Source organism: Eurosta solidaginis, chromosome 3 (assembly GCF_040869045.1).
Source record: "Eurosta solidaginis isolate ZX-2024a chromosome 3, ASM4086904v1, whole genome shotgun sequence".
NCBI lineage: Eukaryota > Metazoa > Arthropoda > Insecta > Diptera > Tephritidae > Eurosta > Eurosta solidaginis.
Genome location: NC_090321.1, coordinates 87,658,835 through 87,682,807, shown reverse-complemented (window position 1 = coordinate 87,682,807; position 23,973 = coordinate 87,658,835). Strand labels below are relative to the sequence as shown.

General features: G+C 38.9%; 1 protein-coding gene across 1 annotated transcript in view; it reads right to left on the bottom strand.

Annotated features, from left to right (window-relative positions):
* Positions 1-23,973, bottom strand: part of blo (bloated) — a 412,052-nt gene that overhangs the window by 5,279 nt on the left and 382,800 nt on the right. The window lies entirely within an intron of this gene.

The window sequence follows — 23,973 nt, the reverse complement described above, 5'->3', positions numbered from 1 at the left end:
CGTGTGGCGAATTAAAATCTGGCTTAGAAGTACACTGACAAAATCTATAGTACTAGGATTCCATAGAAAATGGTTAATTTTCGCCGACTTTCGAACTGCTCTCCTTATTCATTTTGAATGCTAATATATTTTCTTCCAATTTTCGTCCTTCTCCTTGTCCTTGTGCTCCGAACGACATTTGCAAGGCAAATGAATTTTCACTGAAAAATTTTTCATGGCAGGAATACACTCAAAATCACTGCCAAGGGGCGACTCTGCTTAGAAAAAGTTTTCTAATTGAGAAACCTTGTTTCCAAATTTTTGAAGTTGGTTTGCCCGAGGCTTGAACCCAGGATTTTTGGAGAAGGCAGAGCACGGTACGATATATAGTATAAGGGAAATCGAACTTTGAAAAGTGCACTGCACACGTGTTCCGTAAAAACCTCTTATTTAAAAAATTTTTTTTTTTTTTCATATAAACGGATTTTAATAGTGTTTGTTTTTTTAACAAACCTTGATACAACTACTACCATTTTTTTTGTTTTTTTAATATTAACAGTCACGCTGAAGTTTCACCTGACTGACTGGTGTCCCGTACAAACGGATGTTTTTTTGCAATTTTTCACACACATATAGAAATATTTCAAACGCAGGTTTCTATTTTTATTTACACATATACCATATTATACTAATCCAATAAAAACGTTGTCTGACAAAGTTATGGTTTTTGCTTAGTTAAGGCCTAAAATGAAAGGGATGTGTACGATTTGTCCCGTACCAACCGTGGTATGCCCCAGTAGCAATTATCAACATAGCTGAGTGCTTCAACGCTGCCTCCGTTTATGAAGACGTAGACGACTTCCCTCTAGAATCTGATCATTCCCTGAATATTGGTTACGAGATCGCCATTTTCGTTCTGGCAGAAATTTGACTCGGGTTTGAGACCTTCCGTTTTTCGCCGAAATGTCTGCAATATTTTAAAATTTTCCTATACTCTGTGCCGTATTGTTCGAGCGGCCATGTAGCTTTATGGATCTTTAAATGTTAAACTTTGAGCTGGATATGAAAATATTTCAGGAAATAGCGAATTATTACATATTGTCTAAATGTATTTTTATGAATAATATATATTCTGTCATCGCCAAATACATGCAAAAAACCGGGAAACACTATAGATCCCGAATTTGTATGTTTGTTCTATATGTGTATTTTTCATTTTTATATAGAAAGTGGGCGTCGGTTGATTACACCGATTTTGTGATTCTTGTCCTGTTAGACCAATGCTATTTCGAAAAGAAAAGATGGTTATAAATAATATGACATCTTCAACCGTTTTTGAAGTCTATGCAAAGATTTTCAAAAGATTCGAGGACCTAAGTAGGCATCGCCACGCACTTTTTGCAATAAAGTCAAATACATATTTTAAGTCAACCTTACGAAGTTGATCAGTTGTATAGTATTGAATTATCACAGAATTATATTTCATTTTGAAATAATATTTATGTTTTACAAGACTTTAAGTCGCGGTCGGAAGAAGAGTTTGTATAATTTCATTACAATACATTTCTTAAAATGACAGTTATTGCAAAACAAAAAAAAAAGTGTGATGATGACCCCACGGACAAATAGGCTGACAAATAGAACCACGAATGGATGAGCAATGCTCATATAAAATTTTTTTCGGTTGATAATACCGATTTTATGAGTTGACTTAAGTAGTATTTAAAACAAATCACTAGGCGCCACCACCGATTAAGTCGATAGTGGCTACAGAAAAATTTTGTTTTTCGAGAAGTTCTCCCTCCCCAAAATGCCTCTCTGGATCCGCCCATGGGACATACATACATACATACGTGCATGCATTCACTCCCTTAATGCCACCAGTTACTTATGTATGTATGTAAGAACGGCTTTGCCCCTTGCCTGTGGCCTAATAAGAGAAACGTGGGTTCACATGCTAACAATACCTGTTCGTTGAAGCCACTGGACCTATGTCCACAGACTCAGAAGTTAGCCAAATGTACCGTAAATGCAATGGCAATGATCATCAAAACAACAATGCAAACAAAAATATATTCTTGCATAAATAAAGCATTCTATGACCGATCGACGATGTTTTGCATCGAAATTTTCTGATTCTTTTTGACATGGACAAAATGTGTATTTTGCATCTTTTTTTTCTTTTTTTTTTTTGGATTGATGTATGCATGATCCGATTACAATTCATTTATCCGATTACCATGAAAATAAGGTGAATTGTTGCATGCATTTAGAAAACAGTTGTAGGACATATTTGAGAATTAGCAGTGCCGGTTCAACAAAATTGCTTCTTCAAACGGACGTTCGCCCTTACATAAGTGGCAATATATTTTCTAATCCAGTGGCGTAGGAAGTTCTTCCGTGGTTTATGTCCTTGCGTACACTTAAAAACTCAGAATACAAGGTCTGGTTGAGATGTGAAGCATGAGGCACGAAAAATCATAACAACTATGGTGTTCAATTCACGTAATAGAAGAACCACCTGATTAAATACTCCTTCTACAATATCTCAGAAAACACATATGAAAACGTATGGACTGGAGAGTACAGGAGTATTTGGGCTGACATGTGTAAACAAAAATTAGCCGATTTCTTTCCCACGTGATATAGTCATCTGAAGTCACAGGTTCTAATAGTATGAAACCTACCATTCCAATGTAGGTATGTATAAAAGTACACAAAACAAGTAAGGAAGGCCAAGTTCGGGTGTAACCGAACATTACATACTCAGCTGAGAGCTTTGGAGACAAAATAAGGGAAAATCACCATGTAGGAAAATGAACCTAGGGTAAACCTTGAAGGTGTTTGTATGACATTGGTATCAAATGGAAGGTATTAAAAAGTATTTTAAAAGGGAGTGGGCCATAGTTCTATAGGTGAACGCCATTTGGGGATATCGCCATAAAGGTGGAACAGGGGTGACTCTAGAATATGCTTTTACAATATGGGAATCAAATGAACGGCGTTAAAGAGTATTTTGAAAGGTAGTGGGCCTTAGTTCTATAGGTGGACCAGGGGTGACTCTAGAATGTGTTTGTACGATATGGGTATCAAATTAAAGGTATTAATGAGGGTTTTAAAAGGGAGTGACCCTTAGTTGTACATGTGAAGGCGTTTTCGAGATAGCTAACAAAATGTGGACCAGGGTGACCCAGAACATTATCTGTTGGGTACCGAAAATTTATTTATATATGTAATACTACGAACAGTATTCCTGTCAAGATTCCAAGGGCTTTTGATTTCGCCCTGCAGAACTTTTTCATTTTATTCTACTTAATATGGGAGGTCTTACACCCATTTTACAAAGTTTTTTCTAAAGTTATATTTTGCGTCAATATACCAATCGAATTACAATGTTTCATCCCTTTTTTCATATTTGGTATAGAATTATGGCATTTTTTTCATTTTTCGTAATTTCCGAGGTCGAAAAAGTGGGCGTGGTCATAGTCGGATTTCGGCCATTTTTTATGCTAAGATAAAGTGAGTTCAGATAAGTGCGTGAAGATATATCGATTTTTGCTCAAGTTATCGTGTTAACGGCCGAGCGGAAGGACATACGGACGACTGTGTATAAAAACTGGGCGTGGCTTCAACCGATTTCGCCCATTTTCACAGGAAACATTATCGTCATAGAATCTATGCTCCTACCAAATTTCACAAGGATTGGTTAATTTTTGTTCGACTTATGGCATTAAACGTATTCTAGACTAATTAAATGAAAAAGGGTGGAGCCACGCCCATTTTGAAATTTTCTTTTATTTTTCTATTTTGTTGCACCATATAATTACTGAAGTTGAATGTTGACATAATTTACTTATCTACTGTAAAGATGATAAATTTTTTGTTAAAATTTGACTTAAAAATTTTTTTTTTATAAAGTGGGCGTGTTTTTCATCCGATTTAGCTAATTTTTATTTAGCACATATAAAGTAATAGTAGTAACTTTCCTGCCAAATTTCATTATGTTATCTTCAACGACTGCCAAATTACGGCTTGCAAAACTTTCAAATTACCTTCTTTCAAAAGTGGGCGGTGCCACGCCCACTGTCCAAAACTTTACTAGTTTTCTATTCTACGTCATAAGGTCAGCCCACCTAGCAAGTTTCATCGCTTTATCCGTCTTTGGTAATGAATTATCGCATTTTTTGGATTTTTCGAAATTTTCGATATCGAAAAAGTTGGCGTGTTTATAGTCCGATTTCGTTCATTTTAAATAGCGATCTGAGGTGAGTGCCCAGGAACCTACATACCAAATTTCAGCAAGATACCTCAAAATTTACTCAAGTTATCGTGTTTACGGACGGACGGACGGACGGACATGGCTAAACAAATTTTTTTTTTCGCCCAGATCATTTTGATATATCTATCTCGATTAGTTTATGCCCTTACGGATTGCCGTTATGCGAACAAAGTTAATATACTTTATGAGCTCTGCTCAGCTGAGTATAAAAATATTTCGGGAGAAACCCGAAAATATTCCCACAGTTATTCCAAAACATACCCGAAATTATACCGAAAGTAATCCCGAGCTTTCCCACTTTGCCAAAAAAAACCTATGTTCAAGATCTATATAAATAGCTTTGGTGTAAGTCAAAGACACATTTTTAGCAAGAAATGGAGGGAGGGGAAGGGTGGTTTAGCTCATATATTCCTGCGGAAGGCATGTTTGTTGTAAACAAAAAAAATGTAACGTGCGATAACAACCGAATAGATTTTAGGCCAAGCTGCTCTTTTTAATTTTTCCCACAAATTGGAAGATTTTTCATTATTTATTTACATTTTAACACAACTATGGCGTTATGATAAGGCAAAGTCTATGAAAAACGCTCAAGAAAATTTCTTTTTTTTTCTGATGCATTAGGCTAGGTTAGGTTGAACTGGCCGGTAGGAATTTGTGTGACGACCAAATGAGAAACCCCCCAATTTGGTACTACGTATTGTGATGTAAAATAAATCCGTCCTTTTGGCAAACACTAAAAGTAAACAAGGACGTGGCTAAATTCTTAACGATAAGCATAACGGCCACAGCAGTACAAAAAACAAAAAAAAAAAATGTAAGGTGCGATAGCCTCTGATGATATTTTGGGCCGAGCTTATCTTCCAATTTGCGTCGTGTTCCTTTTCATTTTTCCTACGAATTGGCGGGATGGGAACTACATGTTTTATGCCGACTCCGAACGGCATCTGCAAGGCAGATGAGTTTTCACTTAGAAGCTTTTCATGCCAGAAAAACACTCGAAGTGTTTGCCAAATCACTGCCGAGGGACCACCCCGCTTAGAGAAACTTTCGTTTAACTGAAAAAAGCTTGTTTCTTAAATTTTGATGTTGCTTTGCCCGGGGTGTGAACCCTCAACCTAGCTTAACTCTGTTGATGCAGTGTTGAGTTTAATTTTTGTGCCTTGCAGGGAAGTGAAACCGTTCATAGAGAAAAAAGAGACAAAGGAAATGCCAAATTTTTTCGGCCTTTACTATTTCACGTAAAAGAAAGAACACTAAATTTTTTTAATTGAGTATTTTCTTTAGATGTGGCTACATAGTTCAAATCCAAAGGCAGCGATTACGCACATTGGTCTATTTGACAAGGAATGCCCCATATTTGACTGACAACTGCAGCTTTGGACACAGCTGTAGCTGGTGCAATAATAAACAACAAGTGCAGTTTGCGGTTTTTGGTCAATAAATTCACTATACCATATAACACACTAGCACTTGCACAAACTGACATACAAACACACATACATACTAACATGCTTGAGTAAATGTTTGGCACGGCTATCGTATATGTTGCATGCAACACCACAAATAGCGGTTGACCACAAAAGTTGGCTGTTGTGCGGCGCATTGGTAATTGATTTCGTGAGTTTTCAAATAATCGTATTTTCATTGCAGCCCTCCGCCCCTTCAACGGCGTGTGCGCACACTCTGTTACAATTTTGTTATCGTCAACCAAAGCAAACAAAAAGTTATTGTTAGTAAACGTGCTTACCCAGTTCGTTGAATATTTATGTGTTTACGTTTTGTTTTTGTTTTTGTGGTTTTTGTCGTTATTTGTGTTAAATACGAGTATATTTGAGGTTTTTGTTGTTGCCTTTGCACCAATTGTGGTTTTACCTCGATTTGAAAACAAACTCCATTTGGGCGTCGTGACTTACTTTCATTTCGTACATTTCATAAATTTTTTCAACCTATTTGGTTGCACCCTGTATTTGGTTTATAGAACATTCATCGAAAATGGGCGCATGAGTGCAATCAAATTTTTTACTCGAAGCAGATTTCAATTAGTGTAAATATTTGCGGACAAATAAAGGCGCCAAATTGTGGTAGCAACGAGATTAAAAAAAAAGCTGCACTCTTGCTCCCGTTCCTGCGGTGAGCAAATTTTAGAAATGCAGTGGAATACCACACAAATACATACGGTTAGCGTTGTTGTCATTGCACACCCTGCAGTCAGTGTTGCCAGAAAAACAATATCTTTGGGGCTAGAATATAGAAAAAAAGGGCTAGAAAGAGCTAAATTTCTTCAAGAAAATCCAAACCCCGTTGCAAAAAGAGCTAAAAGTATATGTATATTTTTCAATGTAAGGTTTCACATTTACTTAAAATTAAAACAATGTTATAACAAGTAAGGAAGGTTAAGTTCGGGTGTAACCGAACATTACATACTCAGTTGAGAGCTATGGTGACAACATAAGGGAAAATAACCATGTAGGAAAATGAACCGAGGGAAACCCTGGAATGTGTTTGTATGACATGTGTATCAAATGAAAGGCATTAAAGAGTATTTTATGAGGGAGTGCGCCATAGTTCTATAGGTGGACGCCATTTAGGGATATAGCCATAAAGGTGGATCAGGGTTGACCCTAGAATGCGTTTGTACGATATGGGTATCAAATGAAAGGTATTAATGAGTATTTTAAAAGGGAGTGGGCCTTAGTTCTATAGGTGGACGCCGTTTCGAGATATCGTCATAAAGGTGGACCAGGGGTGACTCTAGAATGCGTTTGTACGATATGGGTATCAAATGAAAGGTGTTAATGAGTATTTTAAAAGGGAGTAATCCTTAGTTCCATAGGTGGACGCCGTTTCGAGATATCGCCATAAAGGTGGACCAGGGGTGACCCTAGAATTTGTTTGTACAATATGGGTATCAAAAGAAAGGTGTTAATGAGTATTTTAAAAGGGTGTGGGGCTTAGTTATATAGGTGGAAACCTTTTCGGAATATCGCCACAAAGGTGGACCAGGGGTGACTCTAGAATGTGTTTGTACGATATGGGTATCAAATTAAAGGTATTAATGTGGGTTTTAAAAGGGAGTGGTAGTTGTTGTATAGGTGGTCGCATTTTCGAGATATCGCCATAAAGGTGGACCAGGGGTGACCCTAGAATTTGTTTGTACAATATGGGCATCAAAAGAAAGGTGATAATGAGTATTTTAAAAGGGAGTATTCCTTAGTTCCATAGGTGGACGCCATTTCGAGATATCGCCATAAAGGTGGAGCAGGGGTGACCCTAGAATTTGTTTGTACAATATGAGTATCAAAAGAAAGGTGTTAATGAGTATTTTAAAGGGTGTGGGGCTTAGTTCTATAGGTGGACGCCTTTTCGAGATATCGCCATAAAGGTGGACCACGGGTGACTCTAGAATGAGTTTGTACGATATGGGTATCAAATTAAAGGTATTAATGAGGGTTTTAAAAGGGAGTGGTGGTAGTTGTATATGTGAAGGCGTTTTCCAGATATCGACCAAAATGTGGACTAGGGTGACCCAGAACATTATCGGTTGGATACCGCTAATTTATTTATATATGTAATACCTGGCAAGATTTTAAGGGTGTTTTATTTCGCCCTGCAGAACTTTTTCATTTTTTCTACTTAATATGGTAGGTGTCACAACCATTTTATAAAGTTTTTTCTAAAGTTATATTTCGCGTCAATAAAACAATCCAATTACCTTACCATGTTTCATCCCTTTTTTCGTATTTGGTATAGAATTATGGCATTTTTTTCATTTTTCGCAATTTTCGATATCGAAAAAGTGGGCGTGGTCATAGTCGGATTTCGTTCATTTTTCATACCAAGGTAAAGTGGGTTCAGATAAGTACGTGAACTGAGTTTAGTAAAGATATATCGATTTTTGCTCAAGTTATCGTGTTAACGGCCATGCGGAAGGACAGACGGACGACTGTGTATAAAAACTGGGCGTGGCATCAACCGATTTCGCCCATTTTCACAGAAAACAGTTAACGCCATAAAATCTATGCCCCTACCAAATTTCAAAAGGATTGGTTAATTTTTGTTCGATTTATGGCATTAAAAGTATCCTAGACAAATTAAATGAAAAAGGGCGGAGCCACGCCCATTTTTAAATTTTCTTTTATTTTTGTATTTTGTTGCACCATATCATTACTGGAGTTGAATCTGGACATAATTTACTTATATACTGTAAAGATATTAAATTTTTTGTTAAAATTTTACGTTAAAAAAATTTTTTTTTAAAAGTGGGCGTGGTCCTTCTCCGATTTTGCTAATTTTTATTAAGCGTACATGCAGTAATAAGAGTAACGTTCCTGCCAAATTTCATCATGATATCTTGAACGACTGCCAAATTACAGCTTGCAAAAGTTTTAAATTACCTTCTTTAAAAAGTGGGCGATGCCACGCCCATTGTCCAAAATTTTACTAATTTTATATTTCGCGTCATAAGTTCAACTCATCTACCAAGTTTCGTCGCTTTATCGGTCTTTTGTAATGAATTATCGCACTTTTTCGGTTTTTCGAAATTTTCGATATCGAAAAAGTGGGCGTGGTTATAGTCCGATATCGTTCATTTTAAATAGCGATCTGAAATGAGTGCTCAGGAACCTACATACCAAATTTCATCAAGATACCTCAAAATTTACTCAAGTTATCGTGTTAACGGACGGACGGACGGACGGACATGGCTCAATCAAATTTTTTTTCGATCCTGATTATTTTGATATATGGAAGTCTATATCTATCTCGATTCCTTTATAAATGTACAACCAACCGTTATCCAATCAAACTTAATATACTCTGTGAGCTCTGCTCAACTGAGTATAAAAATAACTAAGTCACAAGAGAGGTATATAAATAATACTGTTTTTATACCTTTCATGAACATGAAATGGTATATTAACTTTGGTCCGATGTTTGTAACGTTGAGAAATATAGAAGATAGACTCACCATTAAGTATACCGAATTGATCAGGGCGACGAACTGAGTTGATATAGCCATGTCGGTCTGTCGGTCCGTCCGTCTGCCCGTCCGACTGTGTGTTTGAATGCAGACTAGTCCCTCATATTTTGAGATATCTCAATGAAATTTGGCACAAGGATGTATTTTTTTATATAAGACATTTGTTGGATCCGGTAGGATCAGACCACTATAACATATATCTCCTATACAACCGATCCTTCAGATAAGACGATTTTCGTTATTCCTGCCGCAATTTAGAAAGTATAAAGGTGAAACTCGGTTATATATATTCTAATATATCATAGAAGATATCCTGAAAAAATCACTTTGATCGGAGCTATATATAGTTGTATCCCATACAACCGATCGTTCAGATAGAAAGATTTTTGGCCATTTCTCCCTTAATTTGGAAAGTATAAATGTGAAACCCTTTGATCGGAGCTATATATAGTATATATCCCATACAACCAAACGTTCAGATACAAAGATTTTTGGCAATTTCTCCCTTCATTTCCAATATAAAAACGTTAAACTTGGTGATATATATTCTAGTATATCATAGAAGATTTCCTGTAAAAATCATTTCGATCGTCCCATACAGCCGATCGTTCAGATAAGGGGGTTTTTTGCCATTTTTTTATATTTATCTTAAAATCGTTTAGGTATGTATATCTGTTCACTATATATTTCTTATCTTATACAGCGCATTATTTGGAGATCACGAATGGGATAAGATTATTGTTCAGCCCCATTCATGAAAGGTACGAAGTCTTAGGTACAGCCGAAGACAGTCCCGTCCTTACTTGTTATAGTTAATTTTATATTTTTTAATAACAAAAATACGTCTTTTTTTAACTTTTGTTTTGCCATTTGGCGGTAAGATATCGTTAAAAAGTAAGAAGTATTTTTCACACTACTACAATGGCACGGTTATATGTTCGCCAAAAACGCGAATTGCCAAAATGATGGCCGATGAAAATTAGCATAAATTTTTTCCAATTTGTTTATTAAATTTTTAACGTCCTACGGGTGTACGATTCACCATTAAAATATACATGTGCGATTATCAAGTTTATGTTGGGACGAGATATGTTTGAAGGGCCTTAGACTTCAAAATCTATGATTTCGTCCTCAGAAGATGAATTATTATTTTTGCTATGCTCATAAATATTTTTTGTGTTCACTAATTTTAAGTGATCGTTGTTTATTTCAAAGTCATGTCAGCATTTATTCTGCCGTTTAAGACCACTTCTTATGGTCAGAAGCGAATTCAACATAACTAAACTCATTTTGTTTCTGTGTTTACTTTTAATCAAACTCATGTCTGAAAACGTTCTTGCAACTTCATAATTACTGAGTGGCAGCACAAAATCGCAAGCTTTTGGACTTATACTATTTAAACTTATATTTAAGAATTCATGAGCTTAACACCGGCTTAGAATAATTGAATTTCAATTATTATGTTTTATAAGAGAAACTGAAAAGAATGAAACATTTACTGGCATATTGCTATGGAACCATTTCGAAAACCGCCAACGTAATCATCATCAGGCAATTTTGTAATGTTATCAGAGGTTTCACCGGGATTCGAACCGTGAATCACATGGTGAAACTGCAGTAGCCTTTAAAATGGTTCCATAGCAATATGCCAGTAAATGTTTCATTCTTTTCAGTTTCTCTTAGAAAACATAATAATTGAAATTCAATTATTATATGCCGGTGTTAATCTCATGAATTCTTAAATATAAGTATAAACTGAACACACCATTAAACAAACATATATACTGTTTAACATCAAACCAAAAACTTAATGCTGAAGTTACATTTTTCCAATTTTGGAGATAGATATTTTTCCATTGCATTTGTAATCTCGTTATTTTCTTAGTGCTATACTTGTTTATTTTTTTTTTTTTAATTTGTGAAATATGAAAACCTTTGAGGTTTTAGAATTCGCAATGTGTTTTCAACCGAAAATAAATCAATTTTGCTAAGCGTTTCTATATTGTGCGGCAAGCGTTGCCCTAATTGTTCTATTAATTTAATTTTAAAGTCGCGACATATATTACGTATCCTTCTTTCAATGAATTCGTTTATACATTTACCTTATTTTTTAATTCGTGTATATTCTTCAAAGGTACATATCATGAAAATAAGGTACGGGAGACAAAAAGTTATAATCTGAAGTTAAAGGGCGAATCTCTTAGAACGTGACAAGCTGAAAAGCAAATATACAACCTCATGACACAGTTTATCGATTAAAGTTTTTGTTATCAGTTGAGTAACGAGTTGCCACATCATACATAACGAAACAAATAAAATAAAACTTCGAAACATAGAAAACATATTACAAATTTCACAATACATATTGCCGAAATAGATTTGGAGCCAAAAAGGGGCAAACATTTTAAAGAGGGCCAAAAAAAAGAGCTAGGGGATAAACGTTAATTTTTGGAGCTAAACGCAAAAAAAGGGCTAGATCTGGCTCCAAAAGCACCAAAATGGCAACACTGCCTGCAGTGGATTGCCTCTCCATCAAGTTTAAGAAGCATTCAAACAACGCCACAACGGCCAAAAATTTCGTTAAAAGACATTAATTCCGCTTATTGCTTGGTCACACCTTTTATTACGTACTAATGTATTTGCTAGAAAGGTCAGAGGCTTCGGCGCGTTTAGCACTAAAGAGCATTACGAATTTGCATTTGTGCTGCTTAGGAGCGGCGTGGAGTACAAATACGAAAATAACAAGTGATTCAATTATTAAATTCGTAACATTAAATATTTTGAACGAGTGCTGTTGCATAAGGCTTCCGCATTTATTCAATATATATGTGTATAAATAAAATATATGTAAATACTTGGCGCGATTTACCTCCGAGGAAATTTAACCTGAGCTTATCTTTCAATTTGCGTGGTGCTCCTTTTTTTAATTTTTCTTACAAATTGGCGGGACGGGATCTACATGTGCTATGCCGATTTCGAACGCATCTGCCAGGGAGATGAATTTTCACTGAGATATATATATAAAAACAAGCAAGGGAATATAAACTCGGAATTCAGCAAACATCAAATACTAAGCTGAGAGCTGCGGTCGTATAGTTAATTTAGTTCCGTTTTTTGGCAAACTGACGTTGAGCAACACCATCAGCTCAGTCAGAATTGGGAAGGACCTCTCCGAGCGGTTCGAAACTAAACGTGGTTACAGACAGGGTGAACGCCTATCGTGCGATTTTTTTAATTTGATGCTGGAGAAAATTATACTAGCTGCAGAACTTAACCGCTCTGGAAAAATATTCTATAAAAGCATGCAATTGCTGGCATATGCTGATGACATTGATATCATCGTATAAACACCCGTGCCGTTAGTGGAAAAAGAAGCGGTAAAGATGGGTTTGATGGTGAATGAGGAGAAAACGAGGTACCTGCTGTCATCGAGCAAAGAGTCAGCACATATGCGCCTTGGCAACCACCCTAATGTTGGCAGCCATAATTTCGAAATAGTAAATACTTATTTGGGAACCAGCATCAACACTAACAATAACATCAGCTCTGAAATCCAGCGAATAATCACTCTTGCCAATAAATGCTACTTTGGACTAGGTAGGCAATTGAAAAGTAAAGTCCCATCTGGGCAAACGAAAATCATACTCTACAGCCCCGCCCGCGCTTGGGTTCAATCCTTTCCTGCTTAGTCAATCATGTGCAACTCTCACCTCCTCTTAATATCGGCCAAACTAATTGAACCGTCTACGGAGTAAGCTTCGAAAGATGTGCCCTTTTTAGCTAGTTCATCCGCTTTTTCACTCCCATATATTCTCACATGCTCTGGGATCCTATATAGATGTATACTTCTCTCTATCCCGATTCTTTCCAGGGATTGCTTACACTCTGATACAATTTTAAATGCTGTACTATGCGAGAATATTGCCTTTATTGCTGCTTGACTGTCAATATAAAAGTTGACGCGGCTGCTGTTTAAGTTATTTGCTTCCCGTGTTTCTACTGCTTTGGTTACGGTTAATATTTACGCATGGAAAATGCTACAGTAATCCGGTAGCCTGTAGGATGTATTTATTTCCGGATCAGCACAGTATACCGCAGACGCTGCTCCTTCCACTACCTCGGATCCATCAGTTTACACGTGTACCGCCATTTGCCAACCATCCACCACTATTGTTGCTCTAAGAGCCTTTTCACAGCGTAAATACGGAATCAGGTTGTCTGCTCGTCCTGTAATTGATGACGCAAACTCAAATACATTTAATTAGAGTTACGTTTACAATAACTAAAGCGTGACTTGGCTGAATACGTTTGTAAAACTTCAACCATCGCAGGAGTGCGGGTTAAAATCCCAATCCCGAGATACAAGGCTTTGAAGAGATTTACAAGGTGTAATCGAAACAGCTGTCGGCCGGTCCATCCTGATGTCAAATCATTAAATAAATTAAAGTTTCGTCGTTTTCTCATTGCCAAAAGGCTAAAATGTTTTGCCTACATTTGTTATAAGTCATTGTGTCCGAAATAAATTTTTTCGGAACTTAATTTAAAGCAGGCTTATTGAATCACTGGGCACACTATCAGCATTAAACATGAAATATATATTAATACTTCTAAAATTCCAATGAAATTCATTTAAATATACATATTTTTATGTCGATGGTAAAAATTAAGCACTGCAAAGTGGTAGCCTGCTGAGAGGCTGGCTATCGTTAATGGGCACACCTTTCAAATGCTGATCAGCAATACAAATTTGGCGACACCAATATGTGGCACTAGAAATTTATTATTCTCGTTCTATATACATATTTTAGAATTTAATTTTTTTGCAACATATAAAAGAATAAAAGTATCTTAAAGAAGCGGCTACAAAAAACCAAAAAATACATTTTCTAACAGCACAACGCACAACAAAAGCTTTTTAACGATCGAGAGCTTGCAGCAACGCCATTATTGACACCATCTGAGGCGATGTCATACGCAGAGTTGGCAACGGTCAAACAATTAATTTGCCTTTTCTGCGCCGTTTCGTTATTTTCGCCACTTTGGTGATCTCTACTCGTATCATACCCTGCAGTCAAAAGCCAAAGTAGTCTAATAGTAGTAACATTCTAGTTCATTGACAAAAATTTTTTCGAATTCTATAAAATGCGCGAACGCTTTCTGCCGGCAATTTGCAATGCATACAAAAACGATCAGAGAATACCTCTCCGTGACTTCTGCAGATTAATAAAGCCATTAAATAGGCTAAACATTCTAAATCAATAGGCCCAGATGGAATAGCTATGCCGATGCTAGAACACCTTAAGACTAAGGACATCAGCTACCTGGCGCATGTTTTCTATTTGTCGTTTGTCTTTTCCATTACAGAATAATGAATAATCCCACTACCAGAACCTTAAACCCCAGCTAGCGATGCTGAGTTGTTATTATTCCATTAGTCAGTAGCAAAGACGTCGGAAACCGTTCTGCTTCCTTAATTTTAAATGCAAGTCTTCGTTAGCCAGCCATCAGCATGGCTTCCGTAAAATGTGTATCGCTACCACTGCGCTTAACACCATTAACACGCTGATTAATTGTAGACTGAATCACCCAAGACTCCATCATAGGATGGTGCTCTTGGCACTTGACCTGTCGAAAACGTTTAACACGTCTGACATAGATAGACCGCAAATTATATGAGTATTCGACAAGCGTCGGTTCAATTTAGGAGCGAAAACCCGATCCCTGATTCCATTTATTTTATACATATCAAAGTTACCTTCACCACCAGAACGAGATACCAACGTATCCGACGACTGCACGATAATGGCAACTGACCCTGGCCCCTCAATAGACGAATTAGTTTCCAAAATAAATAGTTATCTACACAGTCTTTCTGTTTTTTTCACCTCGCGCGATCTGAAACTATTGCCGACCAAGTCCACGGCCACTCTGTTTAAGAAATTTTAGGAACAGATGATGCAAATATTGAACATTTACTTCGATGGCTTTACGCTACCGACCGTCAGTCACCCAAATATCTTAGGGGTGACGTTCGATAACACCCTCACCTTCAAGGAGCATTCCTCCGAAATCTAACTGAAGTTAAAAGCAACAACAAAATCTTCAAGTCACTTGCCGGCAGTAGAACTTACAAAGCAGTTAGTCTATTTCTTATGTGATACGTGTATCCGGGTTGGTTGGCTCACTTAAAAATAACACACTGCAATAGACTGCCGGCGTGCCAAATACTGCACTCAGAACTACCACGGCACGCCTTATGACCCCTGAACACCACCTACATAGTGATACAAAAGAGCTCAAATTAAAGGAGTGTTTACTAAATTTGTCACAAGACGGGAACTCCCATCAATAAATAATAATAAAGATAAACATGAGGAAGCCCTAAGCCTAATCCATACTGAGTCGGTAAACATCTTCGATTGGTGGCGCCCGGTGAACGCTGTTATCAACAAACTATTCCATAAACTAACTCAGACGTAAATTGGTATGATATTGGTATTTATAATAACTAGTATACCATCTGGTATGACGCTGACGCAGATCCTGACTAGCGTGTTAAATGGAATGACCCTGCTGCATATAGTGACTAGTATGGCATCTGGTATTATTTTGGTATATATAATGATTAATTTGTCAACAGGTATGATGCTAATGCAGAGACTGGCAATTGATATTTCCTCGGACATCACCATGTAAAAAGACCAGTTGCTAACGCTTCCCAAGGCAGTCGGTTCTATGTACCGGAGCGACTCGGGATTTTTCCCGACCAAGGACTGTCATTTCAGTGTGACCCCATTTAATTTGTTTCGTCCCTCCCACAAATTGTCATCCTCCCAGCAGCTCCTTGCAGCAGGACTGCTACATATTCTCTTACTCCGGGAAGGTATCGAACCCAATCCGGGTCCGTCTCCTGACCCCGGTCCTGAGAAATGGTTTTGCTGCATTTGCCAGAAAAGAATCTTTTTAGGACGGTCATACTCTGTTCAGTGTGTCTCGTGCAAGGGATGGTTGCATCGGACAGGTTGTTCTGGGCTTGATCCCAAAACCCGACGTCCACGTAACTTTTATAAATATTTTGTGGCTCCTTGCTGCTCACGCCCAAGGGCGCCCCGTAGTCTACGCCTAAGCGTATCCCCACTACCTTCCAGCAGCTTCGCTGCTCAGCAAGCCACAACAAGTACCCGCTGCTGCTCGCGCCCCACGGCGCCAACAACTCAAACAGCTGATACCACTCATAACTACTACCTTCGTAGTAGAGCTGGTAGCAATGCTGAGCATCAGCCCCTGCCCCCGTCTTCTTCTCCCCCCCCCCCCCCCCCCTCTTTTCTGGCAGCAATCGTGCAGGTCAGGGAAACAGACTCTTAGTCCCTGCCTCCGTTTGCACCGTCTGCCAGCACAGAATATATAGGTTTGCGACATCCGCTCAATGCAGCTCCTGCCTTGGGTGGTGCCACTTTCCTAGATGTTCTGGTCTCCGCGACGGCAACCCCTCGACGGGTTTCATCGCGCCATGTTGCCAGGTCGCAAACCCAAATCATCCGGGTACCCCAATGCTTGCCCAAGGGCGCCCAGTCCCAAGGCCACAACAGCAATTGCGTCCTGGCCTTCCACAACCTAGGCGTAGTCACCCGTCACTTACTCCTAGAGTGGCGGCGTCATCCCTCATGCACTTCAGAATTCTGCAGTTCAACTGTAATGGACTAACTGGGAAGATTACGGAGATAGTCGATTTCATGAAGCGGCACAACATCCGCATTGCTGCGATTCAAGAGACTAAACTCACAGCAAGATCTGCATTGCAGACCTGCTCTGGTTATAATGTCCACAGGAAAGACCGCGAGAGCGGAAATGGAGGCGGCCTCGCGTTTATTATACACCACTCTGTGCAATATTATATATTTGATCCTGGCATCGACCGCAGGGACAATGTCTTAGAACGTCAAGGCCTATCTGTCCGGTCAGGCGATACAAATCTAGAAATCATCAACATCTACAACCCTCCTGTCACCTGTTGCCCCAGTGGATACCGCCCTAATATCGAGGCCTTACTCACTGGCAACAATCGCATTATCTTAGGCGATTTCAATGCCCATCACGACCTATGGCATTCAAACTTGCGAAACGACGTTCTGCACAATAAACGGAGACGCCCCCACACGTATGTTAGGAAGCTGTCATAGCTCGCCAGATATCTCAATCGTGAGCGCAGAACTCGTAAACTGCGTCAACTGGCAGCCGATGGTAACATTGGCATCCGACCACCTGCCCATACTTATTTCGTTCGAGCGTACCGCCGACTTCATCGTCACCGAAAAACGCACTTTCATAAACTTCAAAAAAGGAAAGTGGGAAGAATATAAATCTGCAACAGACAGCAGCTTTGCTGCCCTCCCTATCCCGACTGATGCCCGCCACGGGGAGCGTGCCTTCCGTAAGGTCATTGAATCCGCCTCGGCACATTTCATTCCCGCCGGAGAATTCCCGAAATCCGGCCCCACTTCCCGTCGGAGGCCGCGAGCTTAGCGCGGGAACGCGACCTTATAAGACAGCTTGATCCAGGCGACCCCCAAATAAGGGATATAAACCAACGCATCAGATTGCTTGTGGACGAACCCAAGCGGGTGAAATGGGAAGAGCACCTAAGAGGTTGTAACCTCTCTACCGGTGTAGGTAAACTTTGGTCCACCGTAAAGTCCCTATCGAATCCGACTAAGCACAAAGACAAAGTTTCCATCGCCTTTGGTGATAAGGTGCTGTCGGATGCGAAAAAATGCGCGAGCGCTTTCTGCCGACAATATATAATGCATCCTACGGTCGACAAAGATAGACGGAGAGCCAATAGACACGCACATAAACACAAACTCAGCGCGTCACCAATTACCATCACCGCTAGAGAGGTTGAGGACGCCATTGGTCGCGCTAAACCATCCAAAGCAGTGGGCCCAGACGGCATAGCCATGCCGATGCTTAAAAACCTAGGGAAAGAGGGTTTCAAATATTTAGCGCATGTCTTCAACCTGTCTCTTTCCACCTTTGTCATACCCGAGAAATGGAAAATGGCCAAGGTGGTCCCGCTACTAAAGCCTGGGAAACCAGCTAACGTAGGTTAGTCATATCGTCCGATATCTCTCCTATCGCCAGTGGCAAAGACGCTTGAAGCCATTTTGCTCCCTTATTTCCAAGCACATTTGCAGCTAGCCCCTCATCAGCATGGCTTCAGAAAACTCCATAGCACTACCTCCGCGCTAAATGTCATTAGCACCCAGATAAATTGCGGTTTGAATCAATATCCCCACCATAGAACAGTACTCGTAGCGTTAGACCTATCAAAAGCTTTTGATACGGTCAACCATGGCTCGTTACTGCAAGACCTGGAAGGGTCTACCCTTCCCCCATGTCTTAAAAGGTGGACCGCAAATTATCTGGGTGGTCGGCAGGCATCGGTGCAATTCAGAAACGAAACATCAAAACAAAGGAGAATTAAACAAGGGGTGCCACAGGGTGGTGTCCTATCCCCGCTTTTGTTTAATTTCTACATATCTAAGCGAAGGTACCACCGGAAGGAGTCACAATCGTTTCCTACGCCGATGACTGCACAATAATGGCCACAGGCCCAGGCCCATAGATCGATGAGCTATGCAATAAAATAAACGGCTATCTCCCTGATCTGTCCAGTTTTTTCGCCTCGCGAAATGTCGACCATATTGAACATCCACGTCGATGGCACTACGCTACCGACTGTCCTACACCCCAAAATCTTGGGTGTGACGTTTGATCAGGATCTACATTTTGGTGCGCACGCAACCGCAATTGTTCCAAGAATTCAGAGCCGTAATAAAATCCTCAAATCCCTTGCTGGCAGTACCTGGGGAAAAGATAAAGAAACGCTCTTGACCACATACAAAGCAATTAGCCAGCCGATTACGTGCTACGCGTCACCCATATGGTCGCCAATCCTAAAAACTACCCACTGGAAGAAACTACAGGCCTGCCAAAATACTGCTCTCAGAATCGCCATGGGCTGTCTTCTTATGTCCCCAGAACACCATCTGCATAATGAGGCGAGAATACTCCCCATCAGGGAGAGAAATGAGATGCTGACCAAACAGTTTCTGTTGAATACCCAGAAACCTGGGCATTCCAACAGACATCTGATTGACGAACCAGCACCGCCTATTTTGAGGAAATACGGCACCTGAGAACCCAGCCGTATGAAGCGAAAAAACACAAGCAGGTCCTTGGTGAACTCCATAGACAGGCGTCGGACCTTTATGTCGGGAATTGCCCGGTGAATCCAGTACTTGAAGAAAAATATCCAGAACTCGCAGAAGAGGAACGCATACTCCCCAGGGAAACGCGTGTCACTCTTGCTCAACTTCGTTCTGGATACTGTAACAGGTTAAACTCTTACCTATCCAGAATCAACCCCGACATACAAAATGTATGCCCCGCTTGCAATGTGTCCCCACATGACACCAACCATCTCTTTAATTGTAATGTGGAACCAACGCCTCTAACACCCCTTTCCTTATGGTCCACCCCTGTTGAAACGGCAAGTTTCCTTGGACTCCCGTTAGAGGATATTGATGACAATTTGTGATCGGTCGCGGCTATTAGGTGGGGCGAGCATTGCTACAACAACAACAACAACAACAACACCAGTTGCTAATATGGAAAAAGGACAGAACTCGAAACTAGTTGAGAATTGCGGCAAACTAGTATTCTTCTAGTGTAAAACTAGTTGGTTTGACTGCAGGGTATAAACTGGCAGACAAAGGCCTTCAAATATTTCAAATCATCCTCAATAAAGAAGCATGATCGGCGCAATTTTGTTATGCGGATATCTGACTAAGTTTTTTTGTTCGCCTTCATGTTCCGAAATACCGCCGTTTGTTTAAAAATTTTCTTAATTAGAAGTGAATAAATTTCATTTTATGTCTCTTCTATTTGCCGACGTCAGCCATGAAAGCTGGAAGATAAAATCTATCTTCTTTCTTTTCTTTAACATTTTTGTTTGGGTGTGTCAAGTTTGGGGGTTTGACGGAAGTATTTTTACGAATGGATATATGTATGAATATATATATGATAAGATACCACACCACTAATTTGGTTCTGTTTAGTGTTGGGATGATAATTTTATGCATCGAAAATGAAACCTATAATATCGCTGGGCCGCGTTTACACATTTACTAATCCATAGGAGTTTATCTGGATGATTACGTATGTCCCATTCATTAAAATCAGTAAAATCTGTCGATCGGCCATCAGAATTATCAATTATAAACGGCTCCAATCTTAGTACGTCTTTCAGTGAGTCCTAAATTTATAATGTCTGTGCTATGTAAAACACCGAACTTTCTGTTTTTTTGTCAGAAAAAGTAATTTTCTCCAGGGGCCATGTTTACATATACATTAATCTACAATAAATCCACAAAAGTTTATCTGCTCCTTTACATATGTCCCATCCTAAGGAACCAGATTATTAAATCTGAAATCCATCGGTCGACCATCTTGCTTAATCTTTTGCATCGCCAGAATGCATTCATAATTATCGATTTTCGAAGGAAAAGAATTATACAGAAAATGTAGTTATTCAATTGCCGCTTGGTAATTAAGTAAGAAACTGAAAATAGTCTCGATATATGTAAACTTGGTTTAAGCTATAGAAATAAATTTAAGATGCCTTAAGCTGGCGGAGTTGGCTAGTGGTTCTTTTACACCTATCTGTGGAATCGTTACATACGATCAAGGATCGAAAACTATTTTCACTCAAACGATAAAAATTAGGCTATTTAACTATTTAAAAACAAAAACAAGTAAGGAAGGCTAAGTTCGGGTGTAACCGAACATTACATACTCAGCTGAGATCTATGGAGACAAAATAAGGGAAAATCACCATGTAGGAAAATGAACCTATGGTAACCCGGGAATGTGTTTGTATGACGTGTGTATCAAATGGAAGGTATTAAAGAGTTTTTTAAGAGGGAGTGGGCCATAGTGCAATAAGCGGACGCCTTTTCGCGATATCGCCATAAAGGTGGACCAGGGGTGGCTCTAAAATCTGTTTGTACGATATGGGTATCAAATGAAATGTGTTAATGAGTATTTTAAAAGGCCGTGGGCCTTAGTTCTATAGGTGGACGCCTTTTCGAGATATCTCCTTAAAGGTGGACCAGGGGTGACTCTAGAATTTGTTTGTATGATATGGGTATCAAATGAAAGGTGTTAATGAGTATTTTAAAAGGGAGTGGGCCTTAGTTCGATAGGTGGACGCTTTTTCGAGATATCGCCATAAAGGTGGACTAGGTAGAATGCGTTTGTACAATATGGGTATCAAACAAAAGTTGTTAATGAGTATTTTAAAAGGCCGTGGGCCTTAGTTCTATAAAGGTGGACCAGGGTTGACTCTATAATGTGTTTGTACGATATGTGTATTAAATTGAAGGTATTAATGAGGGTTTTAAAAGGGAGTGGTGGTAGTTGTATATGTGAAGGCGTTTTCGAGATATCGACCAAAATGTGGACCAAGGTGACCCAAAACATCATCTGTCGGGTACCGCTAATTTGTTTATATATGTAATACCACGAATAGTATTCCTGCCAAGATTCCAAGGGCTTTTGATTTCGCCCTGTAGAAATTTTTCATTTTCTTATACTTAATATGGTAGGTGTCACACCCATTTTACAAAGTTTTTTTCTAAAGTTATATTTTGCGTCAATAAACCAATACAATTACCATGTTTCGTCCCTTTTTCGTATTCGTATAAAATTATGAAATTTTTTTCATTTTTCGTAATTTTCGATACCGAAAAAGTAGGCGTGGTCATAGTCGGATTTCGGCCATTTTTTATACCAATACAAAGTGAGTTCAGATAAGTAAGTGAACTAAGTTTAGTAAAGATATATCGATTTTTGCTCTAGTTATCGTGTTAACGGCCGAGCGGAAGGACCGACGGTCGACTGTGTATAGAAACTGGGCGTGGCTTCAATCGATTTCTTCCTTTTTCACAGAAAACAGTTATGATCCTAGAGTCTAAGCCCCTACCAAATTTCACATGGATTAGTAAAGTTTTGTTCGACTTATGGCATTAAAAGTATTCTAGTCAAATTAAATGAAAAAGGGCGGAGCCACGCCCATTTTGAAATTTTCTTTTATTTTTATATTTTGTTGCACCATATCATTACTCTAGTTGGATGTTGACATAATTTACTTATATAATGTAAAAATATTAAATTTTTTGTTAAAATTTGACTTAAAAAAATTTTTTTTTTAAAGTGGGTGTGTTCGTAATCCGATTTTGCTAATTTTTCCTTAGTACACATATAGTAATAGGAGTAACGTTCTGCCAACTTACAGCTTGCAAAACTTTGAAATTTCCTTCCTTTAGAAGTGGGCGGTGCCACGCCTATTGTCCAAAATTTTACTAATTTTCTATTCTGTGTCATAAGGTCAACCCACCACCAATCTTCACCGCTTTAGCCGTCTTTGGTAATGAATTATCGCACTTTTTCGAAATTTTCGATATCGAAAAAGTGGGCGTGGTTATGGTCCGATTTCGTTCATTTTAAATAGCGATCTGATATGGGTGCCCAGGAACCTAATACCAAATTTCATCAAGATACCTCAAAATTTACTCAAGTTATCGTGGTAACGGACGGACGGACGGACATGGCTCAATCAAATTTGTTTTCGATACTGATGATTTTGATATATGGAAGTCTATATCTATCTCGATTCCTTTATACCTGTACAACCAACCGTTATCCAATCAAAGTTAATATACTCTGTGAGCTCTGCTCAACTGAGTATAATAATAATATATTGTGGATTTAAGTAAGCGTTGTTCCTAGTTCACATATTTCATTAATCCGATACACCACTTCGGACCTATCGTTATTTAAAAATCGGCATTCGATCACGGAGCTTATGCTACGATTCGGCCCCGATTTTCACCGAGCACTCTTCAACCTTTTTACCCCACGCAAAATACTTTGATTATAATCTTTAGCATGAGGTGTGGTCCGACCCATTTTCATCCAATCGCATAACATGACCTATCGAAGCTTTCATTCATTGAATTATGTCTTTATCAGCGCAAGTATCTGATATACATCCGTCGCTGCCATCACGGGTGAGACGACAAATCGATCGTAGAACTTTCCATGATCCCGAGGCATACATAAGGTAAGATGAGAGACTTAAAGAGAATGATTGTCGTTTGTAAAGAGAGACACTTATTTTTCAATTGCCTATTGAGTCCAAAGTAATACGTGTTGGTAACAGGGATTCTAGATAAAGGCCAATGATTTCAATATCACCAGCTTACATCAGCAATTGTACGCTCTTATAATTAATAGTGCTATTGCGGTTTAGATCCTCTAATAGTACTATCTAGTCTTTCAAACTGTCTGCTTCCGCACTAATTGGAGCTGTTTGTGGAATCGTCTCTCTTGTGTGTGTACTGAGGTATCATGTACGCCAAGCATTCACTATCGAAAAATGTTGAGAAATATGCCTTTAATAACTTAGGGAAATGTAGTCTTCGTTGATTACCGGGTCAAAAGTGTCTTTTATGCAGGAACTTATTCCTGTTTTTAAATCTCCCGTCAAACGCCAGACTTTTTAAATAAGTTTGTCGGGCATTATTCCTATATGCCGGTGCACAAAGCGCTTCACACTAACTACGTACTTCTTCTTTCTTCTCAATAAGCGTATATCTATCTGACATATAGCGCT